This window comes from Panthera leo, chromosome D2 (assembly GCF_018350215.1).
Source record: "Panthera leo isolate Ple1 chromosome D2, P.leo_Ple1_pat1.1, whole genome shotgun sequence".
Lineage (NCBI taxonomy): Eukaryota > Metazoa > Chordata > Mammalia > Carnivora > Felidae > Panthera > Panthera leo.
Genome location: NC_056689.1, coordinates 75,871,161 through 75,889,116, shown reverse-complemented (window position 1 = coordinate 75,889,116; position 17,956 = coordinate 75,871,161). Strand labels below are relative to the sequence as shown.

At 43.2% G+C, this 17,956-nt stretch overlaps 1 long non-coding RNA gene across 2 annotated transcripts; it reads right to left on the bottom strand.

Moving 5' to 3' along the window:
* Nucleotides 1-8,216: 8,216 nt before the first annotated feature.
* On the bottom strand, nucleotides 8,217-15,224 carry LOC122202348. Of its 2 annotated transcripts, none has more exons than XR_006194607.1 (3): nucleotides 14,955-15,224; nucleotides 9,765-9,890; nucleotides 8,217-8,380 (listed from the first exon to the last, which is right to left on the bottom strand). It is a non-coding gene; the product is annotated as an uncharacterized LOC122202348 (long non-coding RNA). The 2 variants fall into 2 exon arrangements; XR_006194608.1 differs by lacking the exon at nucleotides 14,955-15,224 and adding an exon at nucleotides 10,454-10,554.
* Nucleotides 15,225-17,956: the final 2,732 nt, after the last annotated feature.

Sequence of the window (17,956 nt, the reverse complement as noted above, 5' to 3'; positions counted from 1 at the left end):
AAGAAGGAACATCCCAAGAGACTGTTTCCTATACAGCACCTAAGATCTGAGTGATTTATCAAGAGCCTTGGAAGCACATTGCAATGTGGTCTCCTGATGGATTTCACACTAGTAAGAATCCCTTCATCACTGTTTGGTAACGAACACCTTTCCATATCGTCAGGAACAAATACCATGCTTCTCATGTTCACGGTTTTGAAAATTTGTTTCAGACCCATTAGCTCCTTGGCCAATGAATATATTTATTTCTAGATAGATACAGACATGGTAATTTTGCTACACCATTAACTCGCCAAGGAACATGAGGGCTATGTCTTTCCATATTGCCCTTTTGTACTTTTTTGGTGGCATATGTGTAAAACAACCCGTATCTTGCATTTACTCATCATTCAGCTTCTCCTAGGTGAGGTTTTTATGGCTAAGAAAAGCATTAGAATTACAGACCATCACAGCTGAGAGAAAGTACAGTAGAAATCCAGTTCATTGCTGCTGTTTCACAGCGAAAGCGGGAGACACAAAGCTTTCCTGTTTTGCCCAAACCAGTAAGACTGGTCAGGGGTAAAGCCAGGGCTGCAGTCAGGACTTCGGATTCCTACTTCAGGGCTCTTTGCCCCCACATGATTTGAGTCTAATGCCCTTGGACTTCAACCTACTGAAAATAAATTATTCTCTGGTCCTCATAAAGCAGTCTCTTTTTCAGACCATTCAGGTGCCACTAAGGATTTATGAGAATGCATTAAGCATTCCATTTTCAATAGCCTGGACCAAAGCTCCATTTGCATAGAGGGAATGCTCACAGTGGGGACAGACCCCCTCAAAGGACCTATTCTGTTCCTGCTGTCTCTGTAAAGCCTGAGCCTTTCAGAGAATGTGTGCACAATCCTGACAGGAACAAGCCAGAAAGCCCCCCGGGGAACACGGGGCTAATGTGCCAGTGGACACTTGTCCTAAAATTGCAAGCTCGCAAATGCTTGAAATTGAAAGCACACAAACGTTTCTTCACGTTTATGATTTCTACTTCAAAGTTGACATGAAGCGCTTCTTCAGGGTGGTTTGTGTGCCCATGCCATTCATTAAAATTAATCTCATTCTGTAACCAGTAAGAGTGATCAGTGGGTAACCAGAAGTCAATACATTTAAAATTAAACAAAGTAGCCTGTTCCCCACCTACTCTCCATAAAACCTATCCTGTTTGTATAGTCACAGTCAATAACCTGTTTACCAGATGCCCATGCCTGAAACTTCCATATTGTCTTCCACCTCTGTCTCACCTCCCTCCCACCCAGTGTCTCCATGCCACACTCATGACCCTTAGAAAACGTGTCTTGATTCCTGTAGTGGTTGTGACCCTACCACTCTCCACTCCCTCACGTTCCCCTTCCTAACAGGACCCTGAATTTCCCAATCATGCTGTTCAGTTGGGTCAGTCTGGCCACCACCAGCCCCAGGAGTGGGCACCAATGGGTATAAAGAGTAAGCACGGCTCATCCTTCCTGTCTACAGCCATCCTTCGGGAGTTGGGCACAAGACCCAGTTCAGACCAGTGAAATGCAAAGAGATGGTTGAGGAAAGCGCCAAGGAAAGGAATATCCTCAGTCTTCTACGGGAACTGCTGAAGTGCACGCTCTCTCCCTCACTGGTGGATAAGAGAGCACTGGTTCTAGGGGAAACCCAACTGGAGAAGATCAGAAATCTAAAAAGGAGCCAGGTCTCCAGGGACACTGTTGACGGATCAAGCTCTGCCTGAAGGTTGCATTTACTGCTGAGCTCTCTACCTAAATATACCTATACTTCTCTTTATTTGATGTTAGTGTGAATTGGGCTTTCTGTTCCTCCCAATCTGATAATCCTAAAACAAATTCATTCCCTTCGCCTCAGCCACACTAACAGTTCAGGCTCTCATTTTATAAAGAGTAGTATCCTGTTCACTCCACCTGCTCCTGGAATCGCTAGTCTTTAATGTTTATTTATTTTTGAGAGAGTGATAGTGTGTGAGCAGGGGAAGGGCAGAAAGAAAGGGAGACACAGAATCCAAAGCAGGCTCCAGTTCTGAGCTGTCAGCACAGAGCCCAGGGCAGGGTTCGAACTCATGAACTGTGAGATCATGACCTGAGTCAAAGTCAGACACTTAACCGACTGAGCCACCCAGGCGCCCCAAGGAAAAGCTACTCTTTAAACTATAGTTCTTGGAGAATGACATTATATTATGACATTTATTGAACACTTATGAGGCATCAGACACTGGTTTGAGTATTTTATGTGCATAATCACATATGACCCTCATAAGAATCTTATGAGGTAGGAGCTATTGTTAACTCCATTTTATAGAAAAGGAGTTTTTGAAAGATGAAGAAATGGTCCAAGGTCACACTATTAAGCAGTGGAGAGCCTAGACTGAAACTCAAATCTGCCTAATTCCGAGGCCCTTGATCTTAATCACTGTGGTAGTCCCCTCCTGTGAAAGTGCCAGTGTCTCCCAATAGCACCTACTAAATACAGTGTAAGCTCCTAACATGGCCCTCAGAGCTCTTCCCACTTGGGGCCCATCACCACATTCTTCCAGGATCCTAAGGTATGTCTGAAGCAAGGGTCTCCTTGCTCCAACAGGACACAAAGTCTCATGCCGTTGATTATGCTGGACCCTCTGCCAGCAATGTCCTCCCCACTCCTTCCCTCTCTGCAGAGACCCAGATCAAACATCACTTCCAGTGCACCTCTTATGCTGGTACCCTTGGCACACTCGTCCTGGAGACCGACCGCTTACAAGGAGCAGGAACCCTCTCGAGGTAGCTTAGGTAAGGGGATGTGTACCGGGAGGACATTGTGCAGTCGCACCAGCTTCTAAGGACAGGAAATAAAAGGCAGCCAAGCCACACTAGGACTCAAACCACCAACTGGGGATTCAAGCCTGCTGGCTCCCCAAGGTCTCCCGGACTCACAGCTCTCTCCTGTTCCCTTCCATGTCTCTCTCCCCCATCCACCAGCTTCCCTCCACAGACTGACATTCTCAGCAAACCTCTTCCATCTACCCACATTCCCCTACTCCTTGCCTTCAGTCTTCCTGCAGTCTCTACCCTAGCTCCCATCCTCCTGGCAGACAAACGTCCAGTGCCTCCTCAGCAGGTCTCTGCCACTTATGCACATTCCCAGATAATCCCATTTTCTCATCCCACCAGGTAACTCAACTGTGGCTACCGGATGCTGTCCTAAGACAAGCCCATCTGCTGAGGTCTGCCTTTCGACAGGGGCTGTGGATGCCCTGCCCGCGTCCCCCTCCTCCCACCATTCCTGTGCACAGCAACCCAGTGGCACCCTACTGCCAGCACCTGAGGCACTCTGTCGAGGGCTTTCCCTGGGTGCCTCACAGAGAAGGTCAAGTATGCTGGGGAACTGATACCCCACCGAAACTCTCCACCAAAGACTTGATGGGAGATGGTTAATAAGCCAGCTCTAGCGCTCTGTTGGGTTAATGACATGGGGTGCTCATCACGCTGTCCCTGACCTGGTTGGCAGAATCAAGCCTTAGTTGCCCACAGTATTAACCTGCTTGATAACACACCCTTTACTGACTACCTTCACAGCTCCTGGGATCACCTTCCAAAATGAACTATCTGCGATCACATTCTTGTCTCAAGATCTTCTGCTAGAGAAACCCTACCTGAGGCAAGTAAGGCATATTCTCCCAGAAAGGGGTGCTGGCAAGGCAGAAAACCTAACATCTGTAGGACTCCCATTAGTACAACACTGTCTTATCTCGTATTACCTTTCATTGTTCACCCACCTATCTTTCCAAAGACAGTATGAGCTCCTGAAGGGAAGGGGTTGTTTCTTCTTCACCTTCTAGACCCCAGGGCTCTTGATAAGAGGCTTTGTATAGAGCAGGCCCGCCACCATTTCTTGGCCAGGAAATTAGGTTGCATTTACCAAATGAGAGAGTCCGCTAATTGGATTGTACCCACACCCAATCGTCATTAACTTGGCTATACTATCATATGATGCTCCTATAAACCAGTTGCCTTTTTTAATTACATACATTCCATTTGTAAGTAATATCTAGATGCTACTGTGCATTGTGATATATCACAGAATACTACAACCTGTTAAATCTTGCAAACTTTTAATAGAAAACAAGCCTAAAGCATAATTCCACTTTAATTGCATCAAGGCAAGTGTGACTTTTGCCTGACTCCTGAAATCTCAGTGGCCTGTTTATTAAACAGGCACCACTGAAATATTTGCACTCATTCTTATAAACTCTATTAGATAGGTAATTATCTTTTCACTTTCCCAGCTCAAAATACCATAAGGCAAATTTGCTAAAAGGTGCAGAGGGCAGGTGAAGGCTCCCTTTCACCCATGCGCTGTTGAACAATAAAATCGGCATGATAATTAAATGTCCATCATCCTAAAGTGTGTGCAGAAAACTAGATGGTGGCTGGAAAGAAAATGGACTGATATAAAAGTCCCAATGGGTTCAGATCAGTTTTAATTCTCTTTAAAAACTGACCTACGTTGAATTACTGAATTAAAATAAACCTACACTGAGTTGCCTTTCATCTTTGCATAAACACATCTAAGGATGGAGGGATGTGAAGATTACAATCCATTGGCTGATACCTCTGGACTCTCTCAAGGAAAAGGAATTAGGCTCCTTGGGTTTTGTAAAGTAGCATAAATGGAATGGATGAAAGGCAATAGTATATACATAGGGGTTAACAGCCAAGTTTGAATCTGGCTCTGTCATGAGCAGCCTCAGCTTTCTCATCTGTAAAATAGAGATTGGAAATAGTACCAGTGTACCAGAGTCGCAGGGTTATCATGCAGACTGAACAAGATAGTGGCATGTCCAGCCCTCGACACAGTGTTAGTGCCCAGAAATCCGCACAAAGGATGGAAAACTCAGTGCAATAAGAAAAGGAAAGAATTCAATTAGTTCATCAAGCTTTTTTTTTTTTAATCTTCACACCCTTTACATTTCGTATGGCTGAGGGGTCTCATTAATGCCCCCATGAATGTTAGGCCCAAGTGTCTACTGAAGTTGACCATAGTCCTACGTGGCAGCGAGTTCACTCCCAGGTACGAACCCAACAGAAATGTGTACAGATGTTCACCATGTGCAAGAATGTCCATAGTAGCATTTTCTGTGATATCCCCCAAACTGGAAACTACCAAAGAGTATGATGGATAAGACCTGGCCACCCATGGAGAAATTGACTAGTACATTAACAGGAGAAAGGGTAAATGGTGGTACACTCCCCACTGGATTACTATCCTGCAGTGAGAATGTACGAACAGCCACAGCAACATAGACGAATCACACAGGCATAACATTGACAGAGAAGTCAGACAACCCAACCCAGTGCCCGGGGCATGATTCCAGAATGTACAGAAGCAGGTGAAACTATTCTAATATACTCTGTCTCAAAAGTCAAGAAACTGGTTACTCTTGAGGCATAGCAGCTGAAGGAGATTAAAAGAATCTCTGGGGTGATGGTAACGTTCTCTTACTTGAGGGGGTGCTCAGGAAAGGATGAGTACGCTTAGGGAAAGCTCAAGCTGTACACTCAGAATCTGTGTACTCACCTTCAGGTAAGTACGATCCTTCACTGAAAAGTCCACCAAAATAATGAGCGGCTCAGAAATTATGCCTTCTCCAGGTGTGGCTGACTCTTGTGCAGATGTAGCAATGCTGATGGAACTCTGCTGGAGGCCTGGGTAATCCTGGGAGGTGGTCTACCCACTGCTGACAGCCACTCCACACTGTTCATCTGTCTGCAGCTGAAATCCTAACCTCACCAGATAGAACCGCACAAATCCGTGGTCAGCTGGGGATGGGACATTGGCCTCTATGCCAAGACCGGGGGGACTTGGAAATGGTCTCTTAGCCAAGATCCAAGACCTCTCACTTCCGCCTCTGTCCTCCAATGTGTGGCCAGAAGGACAGCACGGAGATTGTTCCAAATTATTGCTACAGGGGACACCATGACCCACCAAGCACCGGGCATATGGCAGATGAATCATTCTATTTGGAGAAGATAGAGGCACAGAAACAGCTGTGCAGCTTTCAGTACAAAAGACCTAAATGTGGAATCTTCTAGAACAAAAAGTATATATGTATACATATATAGTTGTAGTTTTCAGATACACAATTAGTATAGTTTATGTATTTTATATATCTAGTTATAGGTTTTAAGTAACTTATTATATAGTTTTTCCATTTGAAATTCTTTATGTTCTCAGGAAAATAGTCTTTTTTTTTAATGTTTTTTTTATTTTTGAGAGCGGGGCGGGTGGGCGGGTGGCAGAGAGGGAGACACAGAATCTGAAGCAGACTTCAGGCTCTGAGCTGTCAGCACAGAGTCCGATGCAGGGTTCGAATCCACAAGCCGTGAGATCACAACCTGAACTAAAGTCACTTAACCAACTGAGCCACCCAGGTGCCCCAGGAAAACAGTCTTTTAAAAGTCCTCTAGTGATGCTAGAAAAATCATTTTTGGCCACAGGCAATTCTTAGTAGAGAAGCACTTTCTAATGTACTTTATACTTTGTGTTGGAGTCCTTTCTTCGGTGATTATGTTTGCTTAAATGGTCACAGGGTTTTGCAAAAAAAAAAAATAAATAACGTTGAATACTGATGTCTCCATAATTCTCCCAGAGCAGGTACAAACCCCTTGGTATCTGAAAGCTGCCACCATTGAGTCCCTGTCCTGAGACTAAGGTGATGAGCCAAGCTCCCCGATGGATGAAAATCCTTTGGAATCACAGGAACCAGAGGCTGAACCTCCAATCTCCCCTCCTCTGGACTCTACCTCAAAAAGCCACTGTAGCAATGATAGAAAGGCCACCGGCCACCCTCCAGCCTCACTCACAGAGGTCACTCCTCAACCTTCAGTCGTTATTTCCACTCTGGAGCCCCACCCTGCTGCTTCCGGCCTTTTCTCCATATTCAATGTCCCATTGTCCTTTCCTAGAAAGGCCCTTTACCATCCGGTTTACTCTCCTTGAATGAGCTCCAGGTTCTATCCCTTGAGGTTGTGGGGCCCAGAAGTGAGTGTACAAATCACACTGAAGTCTAGGCCTGAGGAAAAGAGGAGAGCTAGCACCTCCATTGTTCTCACACTACCCCCTGCTAACGTACCCTGTGGGAGGCAGAGAATAACTCACAAAGATATGCCCATGTCCTAAAGCCCAGAACCTGGGAGTGTTAATGTAGTTGGAATAATTGGTCTTTGCAGATGTGATGAAATTAAGGAATGAAGAATTGTGAAATGATGAGTTTATCCCAGATTAGGTGAGTGGGCCTAAGCACCATCATGAGCATCTTTATAAGAAAGAGGCAGAAGGTGTTATACACACAGAAGAGAAGGCAAGGTGAAGACAGTAGCAGTGATTGGACTGATGTGGCCACATGATGCCTAGAGTCACAGAAAAGCCTAGAAAAGGCAACAGCGTAGAGTTTAGGAGGGAGCACGGCCACACAGATTCCTTGATTTCAGCCCAGTGATACCAGTTTCAGACTTCTAGCCTCCAGAGCAAGGGAGAATACATTTCTGTTATTACCAAGTTTATGGCATTTTGTTACAGCAGCAATAGGAAACTAATATACAACCCAAGACTTCATTTGTTTTTTGTTTTCCACCCATAATGCTGACTCACTGAATTTAATTATTTCCTTCTACAAAGAAAATACTTGGTAATGAAATAGAGCCATTGAGAGGAATAGGTGCCATTTTATTGGATTCCCAAGCACAGCATATGGAGAGAAGAGCCTCAGTAGTGATGTAAGGGGGATGGGCTGTGTGACCTTGGATACATCATGGTGTGTTACTTTCTCCATTTGTAAAATGAAGAAATAGCCTCTAGGGGTGTCTGGGTGGCTCATTCGGTTAAGCAATTGACCCTTGATCTTGGCTCAGGTCATGATCTCATGGTTCCAATGGTTCGTGAGTTCAAGCCCCACATTGTGCTCTGCGCTGAGACCACAGAGCCTGCTTGTGTTTCTGTCTTTCCACTTCCACACTTGCTTTCTCAAAATAAATAAACTTTTAAAAAAATAGTAAAAGAGAAAAGAAAACAATAGAAATAGCCTCTAACATCTTTCCAGGTAATTGTATAAATCTCCAGATCTTTTACTTTTCAGGTGATTTGCTAGAAGCCCCCAGGCCATCACTGACTTAACATCACCTGCCCAAGTGTCACCACCTCTGGGAAGCCCTCTCTGATTTACCTCCCTTCCCCTTACTCTATGGCTCTTGGAAAATGTCTTCATTTTAGTGTTTATTTCACTGTACTGTAGTGATTGGTCTCCATATCCATTTTCCCCACTAGAGAGGAGTGCCTGGAAGAACTTATTTCACTCATCTATCTCCAGCACACAGCTCTGTAACAAATGGGCAGATAAAGAAATTAATGAGTTTCTGCAAAGTAAGAACTTCACCCTACATAGTTAGCTGAGGAAAAAGTCACAGGACAGAGTTGAACACCAGAGTCCTGGAACCAAACATCTTCTACAGCCCTGGCAACCAGACTGTATTTTATGAGTGCTTTATGTGTTTTCAATGTGTATTTGACTTGTTTTATCTATTCAATGAGCTTGTCCTCTTCCAAAAGCCATCTTTGACAACTTGTATGCTTGAATTTCATAATTGTAATCAATATACCCATATTTGAAAAATTCACATGCCTGCTTAGAGATGCCTTCTCCTTGGTCATTGTTAGAAATAAGCCCATTGACCCAATCAAAGGAGGGACACAGAGCACAGTGAAGGGAGGCTTTAATCAACATTCTTGCAAGAGCAGCTGTCTGACAAACAGGTACACTCTGGGTGGTTACAGCAGACAATTTATCTCCTAACAGGCAAGTCCCTCCCCTGGTTCCTCACTGGCTGAGTCCTACAGAGGTTACAGCCTTACCCAGACATCGCCTATGCCCATGTAAGGCAAAAAGTAGTCTGATTGGAACTTCCCTGAGGTGACGCAGAGACTTTCAGTCCCTCCTCCCTTTACTCTTTGGCGAATGCTCATTGCAAAGCCCATGAAAATAAGCCCACAAAAAATGGAGAGGGGAAGAAAAACCATGAATCAGAGTGTCTAAGGGTTTGGGACTCTACTATGGGAGGAGGTGGGGGTCACACATATTTCCAATAGGTTATAAACCTATTGTTAATTAGACAACACAGCTTTTATTTAGCATTTCTGAAAATGAATCCTCAAAGCTTTAGAAAGACTTCACTAAAAACCTTGCCATTTCCATTCATAATTCCAATACTGACCAGTATAAAGTTCAATGGTAATACACAAAAAAGCTGTACATGAGAGAACTTGGGTCTCTTCCTCTGGTGAGAGTTCATCATGGTGGTAAATGCTGCAGCTGCTCCCCAGGACCAAGGAGACCAGTCCTCATCCAGTAAACAAATACTACCTGCCGGGATTTTAACTGGAGTGCCCCACTTTGTACCAAATCTCCATGTAACTTTACAATTTGTAAAGTCAGTTGTCAGCATCATGGTTGGTACTGAGCACAGAAACAACTTATAACAAAAATTAAGGAATCTAACTTAGATTTACACAATAAATCACCCAACTCTATACTTCTCTATGAAAATTTTAAACCTCTAATGGAACTTAATTTGGAAATTATCTAGTGTTCTTTTATTAATGAAAGTCACCACAGGTACCTTCCTATCCCCTTAGGAAGTTGAAGATCCAACATGACCAGCCCAGACTAACAGTAGATTCAATGGCCTGATGGAGATGGGACTTACCCCAGGCTTTAGCTGTTCTGAAATAATGACCAAGAAGATTTTTCACTGTGCAGCCAGCAGGATCCCAGGGTCCTATCTTCTTGTCTCTGGTAATATTGCTCAAGATGTTTGCCCTTGGAATTGCTTCTAATTTAGAAGTGATAATTTCCATATTAACAAATGGGAACTTTCTAGAGGTAAACCTCCCCTAAGTAAGTGGTTTATTGGATGCAAATGCAAAGCCCTCTAGATACAATTTTCCTATGGTCTCTTGAGGAATTTAAAGGATTCTCCTGTCACAATTCCAAAAGTCTTGGCCACCATTGCATTTTACCTCATAACCTTAAATAGTTTCTTTGCAGTTATGAAGCCCTCCTTTTTATGACTTTTGAAAAATCTGTACCTACACCTGGGACTTTCAAATTCTGCCTTTTAGTGCCAAGGTGTTCTGTGATTCAGACTAAAACGCATCTAATGTTGGCTAGCCTTTCCCAATTTGCAAAGGGAAAACAAAAACAGGCACCATTTTCCCAGTTTCACATTTTCTTTATTTTCTTCCAAAACTTGCAGTAATGGCTACTGCTTGAAGGATGGCAGATAAAATCACCGAACTAATAAACAAATACTGAGGGGAACAGATTTCCGATGGTTAGGTATAAACCAGTGGGACACAGAGGAAATGTTAATCCACCCTAACATGCACAGCATACCTAAAATGGGTGAGGCACTATAGAGCGACAACAAAACATTCGAAAGTGGTCTCTGTTGCCAGACGTCTGTAAAAATCTTTGCGGAATGCTCAGTGAAACTTGGAAATAGGGCAGCTGTGGAAAAAGATATCCATGGAAAGCAGCATATTGGATGAACACTCCTCTTCCTCCAAGGTGGTCAGGAGGGGGTGGGGGTGGGGGGCAGTGTGTGTTGAATGTAGCAGAAAGGGCAGGCGCTGGAGAGAGGACTTTCCAGCCAGGTTGGAGAGAAAGGGAATAGCTTACAGAAAAGAGAAAACAAAAACAAAAACAAAAAACAAATACAATGGTGGGGAGAAGCCAAACCAAGAGCTTTACCTACAGTGAGGACTCAGAGAAGGAACTAGAGATACAAGTAACACAAGAGAGTGAATAACACTGCACACCACGCTGTAGAGTCTGGGTGGTTTCCTGGAGACAACTGGGGAAAAAACAGATGGCTGAGCAAAGGAAGGACAGGATTTAGAGTCATGTTCCTACACTGTACAAAATGCAGGGGTGGGGGCATGAATTACAGGATGGGGGGGGGGGGGATCAGTGCGAGTCCCCTGAAGTAGATCACACCTAAGCCAAGGTCGTGACAGAGGGAATGGGAGGAAGGAGGTGGGTAAGGGATGCTGAGAAAATGGAATGTTCTCTTTTGGAGACAAAGTGGATAGGGAAGACAGAGGCCGCAAGCAGACCCTGTATTTTTAGACCCAGATGACTGGGGTCATTAATCAACACAATACAGACTCAAGCAGAGTAAATATGATGATTGCAGATTTTACATAGAAAAATGTCTAGCAATAAAACAGTCATTTATTCAAAGCTCACCATGGGCCAACTACATTCTCAGCCCTTTATGCATATTAGCTCATGTACTCATCAAGGAAGCTCCAGGAGACGGGCATAGTATCCCCCTTTTACGGTGGGAGAACAGAGGCCAAGGTCATGTAGGGAGTAGAGACTTGAACAGAGACCATGATTTTGTATTCTATTTTCAAACTGTCAACAGGAGGCTGCCGATGTGGGGCAGAGACCTAGGAAAATAAGCAGAACAAGAGACAGAAATCTGGGAGAAGTAATGGCAGCCCAGGAAGAGCTAAGCAGAGAGTGGAGAATGGAATCCAGATCTTTGGCTTCTTGCCTTGGTTTCAACTGCAGATCTGAATTCAATAAAAGTGACTAACAATAGCCTGTGATAAATGACCTGAATTCAGAAACCATGACTTTGAGAAATAAAGAGGCTGATCCTTTGTTTTTCTTCCTTCCCACACTCTTGCCATTTTGATCTCCCCTTTTCAAATTCCCAGCAATCTGTTTCACGATGATCGGGGATTAACTGTCTAACTGGGAGGACTTCCAGATCAATCCGAGTATAATCAGGAGAGAGAAATCATACAGTAATTTGAACAGTAAAAAGTTAATGTAAAAAAGTATTAATGATAAAAGCGATTAGATTTCCAAGGGACCAGTTAAAAAGCAGTGAAAGGAGGTTTAAAGAATTCAGGAAAAGCACTCGTAAGGAGGAGCCACTACCTGTAGAGAGGAGACAGCATCCCCAGCTTGCCCCAGGGCTGAGATCGGACCTTGTTAGAAAGGGCATAGCTGTGGTTCAATGGATGGCAGAGGAGACACTGGTGGGCACCTTCTAGAGGGCTGTGAAAACCTGTTTGTGGGAGGGGTCTCGCCAGAGGCACTGCAGTATGAGGACAAGGTTCTGGGGAAGCTGCTGGCTGCAGCATGCTACAGGCAGTGAGCAGTGCCGGGGCCCAAGAGCCTCTGCTACCAAGCCTCCTACAGCAGTGCCGGAGAAGCCCCCGGCCACCGTGTGCTACAGAGCTGAGCTGGAGAAGCTGCCGACACTGCATGAGCCTGGTGCACGCTGGAGAAAGCTAGGCACGCGACAGGAGCCTGCCAGGCAAGCGCACCAGACCCAGGAGGCAAAACCCTTCTCCTCCCTCAGTGTCTCTCCAGCAGCCTCTGTTGACAAAATGGCAGCGTCGGCTGGCTCAGGAAAAATATTTCAAAGGATCCGGATCCATCTTTACAGAGCAGCCAAAACATCTGAATTTGGAGCTGAGAGTCCGTAGCTCGGACAATTTCCTGGTAAAGTCGGTCCATCTCCTCTGATGACCTTTTAAAAGCCATTCAACTTCGTTTGTGGGTGGCGTTATTGTTGTTGGGGGAGGAGGAGGTTGTTGCTGGTGGTATTAAGAGAGAGTTCGATTTTAAAAAACCAGAACTTTCTCATTCCCTTCTAAATGTAAAAGCCGAGCGTAACCAGACTGCCATGTTCTAACCGAGAACTAAGAACTTAGCACCAGGTGGGGCGCAGAATCCTTCAAATTGGACCATGTGGCTTGAAAGGAACCTCAGGTGCCACCAGCATTCGCTTTGCCCATCCATTTCCAACAAGGTGGTCAATAGCATTCCCACACAGAGTTTGTGCTCATTAATAAAGAAGGAAAAACAGAAGTCCCTCTTAGCGGAGGCGGGGGAGCAGAGTTTAGAAAATACATCTTGAGTAAAACTAAGGCAGTTCATACTCTGGGTCCCCTGTTGACTTTGTTCTAACTTAAAAGAATATTAACCTCTTCTAGTTGAGGCTCTTCCACTTTAAAAACCAGTTAAAATATTAAACATACATAAGAGGTATAGATATTGAAAAAGAAAAACTTGCAGAAATTGCAGTGGTCTCTTTAGAAAACCCAAGAAGCCACCTGGAAAATTATAAGAACAAAATTATGTAAATAACTGGATGCAAGTTATATAAAATTTAATAACTCCTATATGAGACTATTAAATATACATTGCATAAACTTCTCTTTCACTACAGCAAGGAAAAAAATTGTGAAAGACCACACAAAAATGTGTGACATGATTAGGTCAATCAAACCAGCAGAAGTAAACCATCCAAGCAAAAAATGTACTTCCAAGATTCCTTAAATATCAGAAGTTGTATTTTTTTAAAGATGGGTACATAAAAGCATAGCAGGGAGACAGCATGGGAAGGGCTCCATCAGAGAACCAGGAAGTAGGATGAATTATCGGGAGACAGAAAGCAGAGAGAACCAAACAGACCAAGAAACGAGCAGAGAAAGGAAGAGCTGTCGAGAGAGAACACAGGTGTACTGGTCTCACAGGGCAGGAGCAGGTATAGGAATAGGCTAGCCACCCAGAGCACAGGTTCAGGGGAGGAAGAGGGCCTGGCCATCGCCAGTGAAACCTGAGAAATGAGTTTGGGTCACCTGAAGAGATTGATCTACAAGGGCAGAAATGTTAGGCCTCAGGCTAAAAGCAGAGAACAGCCTTGAAGAAAAGGAATGACTTACCATACACCCTGAAAATCCATTTCCTGACCTCCATGTGGCTAAAGTGGTCATGTTCTAGCCAATGACATTTAAGTGGAAGTCACTAGGTGAGGTTAATATGCTTTAGGCTCTATTTTTAATCCCTTGCCCTTTCCCTTCTTCTGCATTTAGAACTGGATGTAATGGGCGGAGCTATGGCAACCACTCCATGTTCATGAGGAGGTGGGTCATGTCCTGAGCTGGTGAAGTAGAAAGCTAGATGGAGCCCGGGTCCCTGCTGACATTACAGAACCACCGTGCCAGGCCTGGACATCCAGACTTCTAAGCAAAAGAACAACAAACCCTTACCATGTAACCTGGAGCTAGATGTAGTTTCTAACTCAAAAGGTACGTAACTATTTAGCTTTTAAATACGCACATCAAAATTTGCTAAAGAAAACCGACAAATCATCGGTAGGAGATTTTAATATATCGGCTTCCAAAAATCAACTGATCTTAAACTTTACAATTAAAAAGCAAAAATGATCAGTTTGGATAGAAAAGCAAGGCTCAATTATATGCTGTTAGAGACAGAATTTAAATTTTAAAAATACAGGCAAGTAGAAAATAACAAGATGGAAAAAGATAAGGCATGGAAACACTAAGCATAAGAATCAGCCAAAGTAGACAAGGAATATTACAGGGAAAATGAGAATCATTTCATAGGATGAGACTGTCAGTTCATCAAGACCTAATTCTAAATGTGACATACCCAATAGAGCTTCAAAACACATGCAGTAAAAGTTGACAGAACTCAAAAAGAGAAATAAACAATCTACAATCATAGTTGGAGAATTTGCCATTCTTTGCTCAGTAATCATTGGGAGTGGGGCTGGGGGGAGGGGACAGAAAGTAAGGACCTAAAACACTAGCTAATACTAGCTAACAACTCACCTCACTGACCTTTCTAGAACACTCTACCCAACAACTGTAGAATGCACTGTCTCCTCTAAGGCACATGAAATACTCATCAAGATAGACACTTATCCCAGACCAAAAATCAACTGCTATAACGAGCAAAATGGGAAATAATTTTGAGGATTTAACACAAGTTGGAGCCAACAGATCTACATGGAACATATCACAACATGGACCCCCCCAAAAAAAAAAAAAACAACTTTTCAAACCTTAGGAGTCAGTATCGAAAATTGAACATGGATCTGGCTGTGGTGGGCAGCCTCCAAGATGAGCCCCAGTGACCCTCATCTCCCCAGAACCCTTTCTTTGTGTGGTCCCCTTCCACCGAGTATGGTCGGATTTAGTGATTCTCTCCTAACGAATACAAGGAAGAGTTCCTTTTAATGAATAGAATAGGGTGAATGTGATGTAATGAATAGAATAGTCTGCATGTGGTTCCACGTGCTGTAGGCCACCACCCCTCCACGTGGTCTCCTGCCAACAGCCAGGTGACTGACCCAAAGAAGGTGCTACCCCAGCCCCAGCCAAATCTTCAGATGCCTAGAGTCTCAACCACAGCTCATTGAAGCCTCATGAGAGATCTCATCTAAGAGCTTAGATCTCATCTAAGAGCTAGGATCTCATCTAAGCTCTTTCTAGATTCCTGACCCTCAGAAACCGAGACAACAAATACTTCCAACTATGAAGTTGGGGGGGTAACTTGTTACACAACAATAGGTAACTAATACAAGCCACTAAAAGAAGAAATTTTTTCTCCAAACTGAAATTTATACTTGGCCTGACCACAAATACAATTAAATGTTAATGACAAAAATAATTTATTCTTGGAATTTTGAAACCCTTTTAAATGATTCTTGGTTAAAGAGACCAAACTGAAATTACAAACTACTTAGAAATGAATAAAAGTGAAAACACTACATATCAAAGCCCACAGGATGCAGCCAAATTAAGGAATATTTCCAGCTTAAAATCTAGTATTTATTAGAAACCAGGAAAAAATGGAAGAAACAAAGCACTTGACTCAAGAAACTCGATTGAAAGAGCCAAAAGTATACTCTAAAAATTAAAAAGGAGCTGTAATAAAAATTTTAATATGAATTAAATGTTTTAAATAGTCAATAAAAATCAAACATTCTTTGAGAAGGTGAATGAAAAAGAAATTTGGCATTTCCAATTTCTAACTGGCAGAGAGAGAGAGAGAGAGAAGATGCAAATAAACATTAGGCATACAAAAAGAAATAATTCCACATAGACTCAAGTTATTTTTTTAAGACTTTATATAATTTTATGCCAAAAACTGGAAAACCCAATTAAAATGGTAATTTTCTAATACCATCCAATAGAACATTCTGCAAAGATGGAAATATTTAGTACCTGCACGGTCAAATGTTAGCCACTAACCACATGCAACTATTAAGCAATTGATATATTGTTAGTGCATCTGAGGAAGTGAATTTTTATTTAATTTTAATTAATTTAAATTTAAGTTATCACAAATGGCTGGTAGCAACTATAATTGAAAGAGTAGCCAAAGACACACTCCAAAAACATATTCTAGCCTTGGATGTCTCTTAATATTAAGGGAAGTTCTAATAAACCTTGTAAACAAAATCTGTGTTTTAAGTTTTAAGATGTCTCTTAATAGGGAAGTTCTAATAAACCTTGTAAACAAAATCTGTGTTTTAAGTTTGCAGAGTATAGAAACAGACTTCCAAAATTCCCAGTTATTTCTTCAAAGCTAGCTCTAATACCAAATTCCAACAAGCATGTACACAGATTTTGTGTGTGTATAAATCTTGTTTATAGACATATGCTGCAGTAAAATCACGATCCCAACATCTCTGACTAGGAGTCAGCAAATTCATAGCCTATGCACCTAATCTGGCCTTTTACTGTTTTCATATGGTCCACGGCTAAAAAATGGTTTTTATCTTTTTTAATGGTTGGAAATCAGCTTTTCCCACAGCCTTGATAAGCTCTCTTAATTCAACCTAAAATTACAAGGCAGAACATCACGTCTATGAGAAAAGTATACAAAAATGATTTCACTTCTCCTTACAGCCCTACAGGCTATAAATCTATGGAAACTGAAGCACAGAGAGGTAAAGTAACCTGCCTAAATTCATACAGCAAGTTATTGTGAAGTTATGCCAATAATCATTAAAAAGCAACCTCCCTAGACAATAATACAGATGGAAGCAAAAGCTAGGTTGCACAGGGGTTGGGGGGTAGGTTGAGAACAAGAAACAGCTTCTTAGAGGAAGTGATGCCTAATTTATCTAAATGATCTGCTTTGTTTTGTTTTAATTCTTTTTTTAATTTTGAGATAGTACAAGTGGGGGAGGGGTGGGGGGGAGAGAGAGAGATTGAGAGAGAGAGAGGGGTGGAGGGGAGAGAGAGAGAGAGAGATTGAGAGAGAGAGAGGGGTGGGGGGGGGGGAGGAGAGAGAGAGAGAGAGAGAGAGAGAGAGAGAGGGAGAGAATCCCAAGCAGGTTCCCCACATCAGCCAGCACAGAGCCCGATGTGGGGCTTGAACCCACAAACCAGGGGATCGTGACCCAAGCCAAAATCAAGAGTCAGACGCTTCACAGACTTGAGCCACCTGGGTGCCCCTAAGTGATCTGCCTTTCAAGCAATCGCTGTGCTCAGTGAGAAGCCTGGGCTCACGGGCAGATGCCAGTGTTAGGCAGTACTTATCTGCGTGAACATACATTTTTAAAAGCGAAATACGTGAAACTTTATTATAGATCAGCATTGACAAATACATACATAGTGACTAATGCAAGGTGATTATCAGCCGGTGGTAGACTTTCTGGCATCAGCAGAGGGGACCTTGCCAGCCTCTGTCCCCTCAAACCAAGAAGGCTCTGGCAGAGGCAAGCAGCTCAATTAGTAACAGCCGTCTCTTCGCCTCGTGGAAAGGGAACCTGATTTCCCTGCAAGTATAATATATTTGATCATTAAAGACTCTGAAAGCTCCATGGAATAATGAAACAGTAGGAGAACAGAAACATGAAAAGATCATGTTGGGTGGCAATCGACCAGGCCCAGAAAACACAGCTGCAAGAAGGCAAGGATGTAACTGATGAAAACTTCAGATGCTGTGAAAACTTTCCAGCAGCACAGGTCAAAGGCGGGCGCTATCTTTCGGCCTCTAAAGAGGCAATTTAAAGCTCCTTATGGGACAACTGAAAGCTCTCATCAGGGTTTC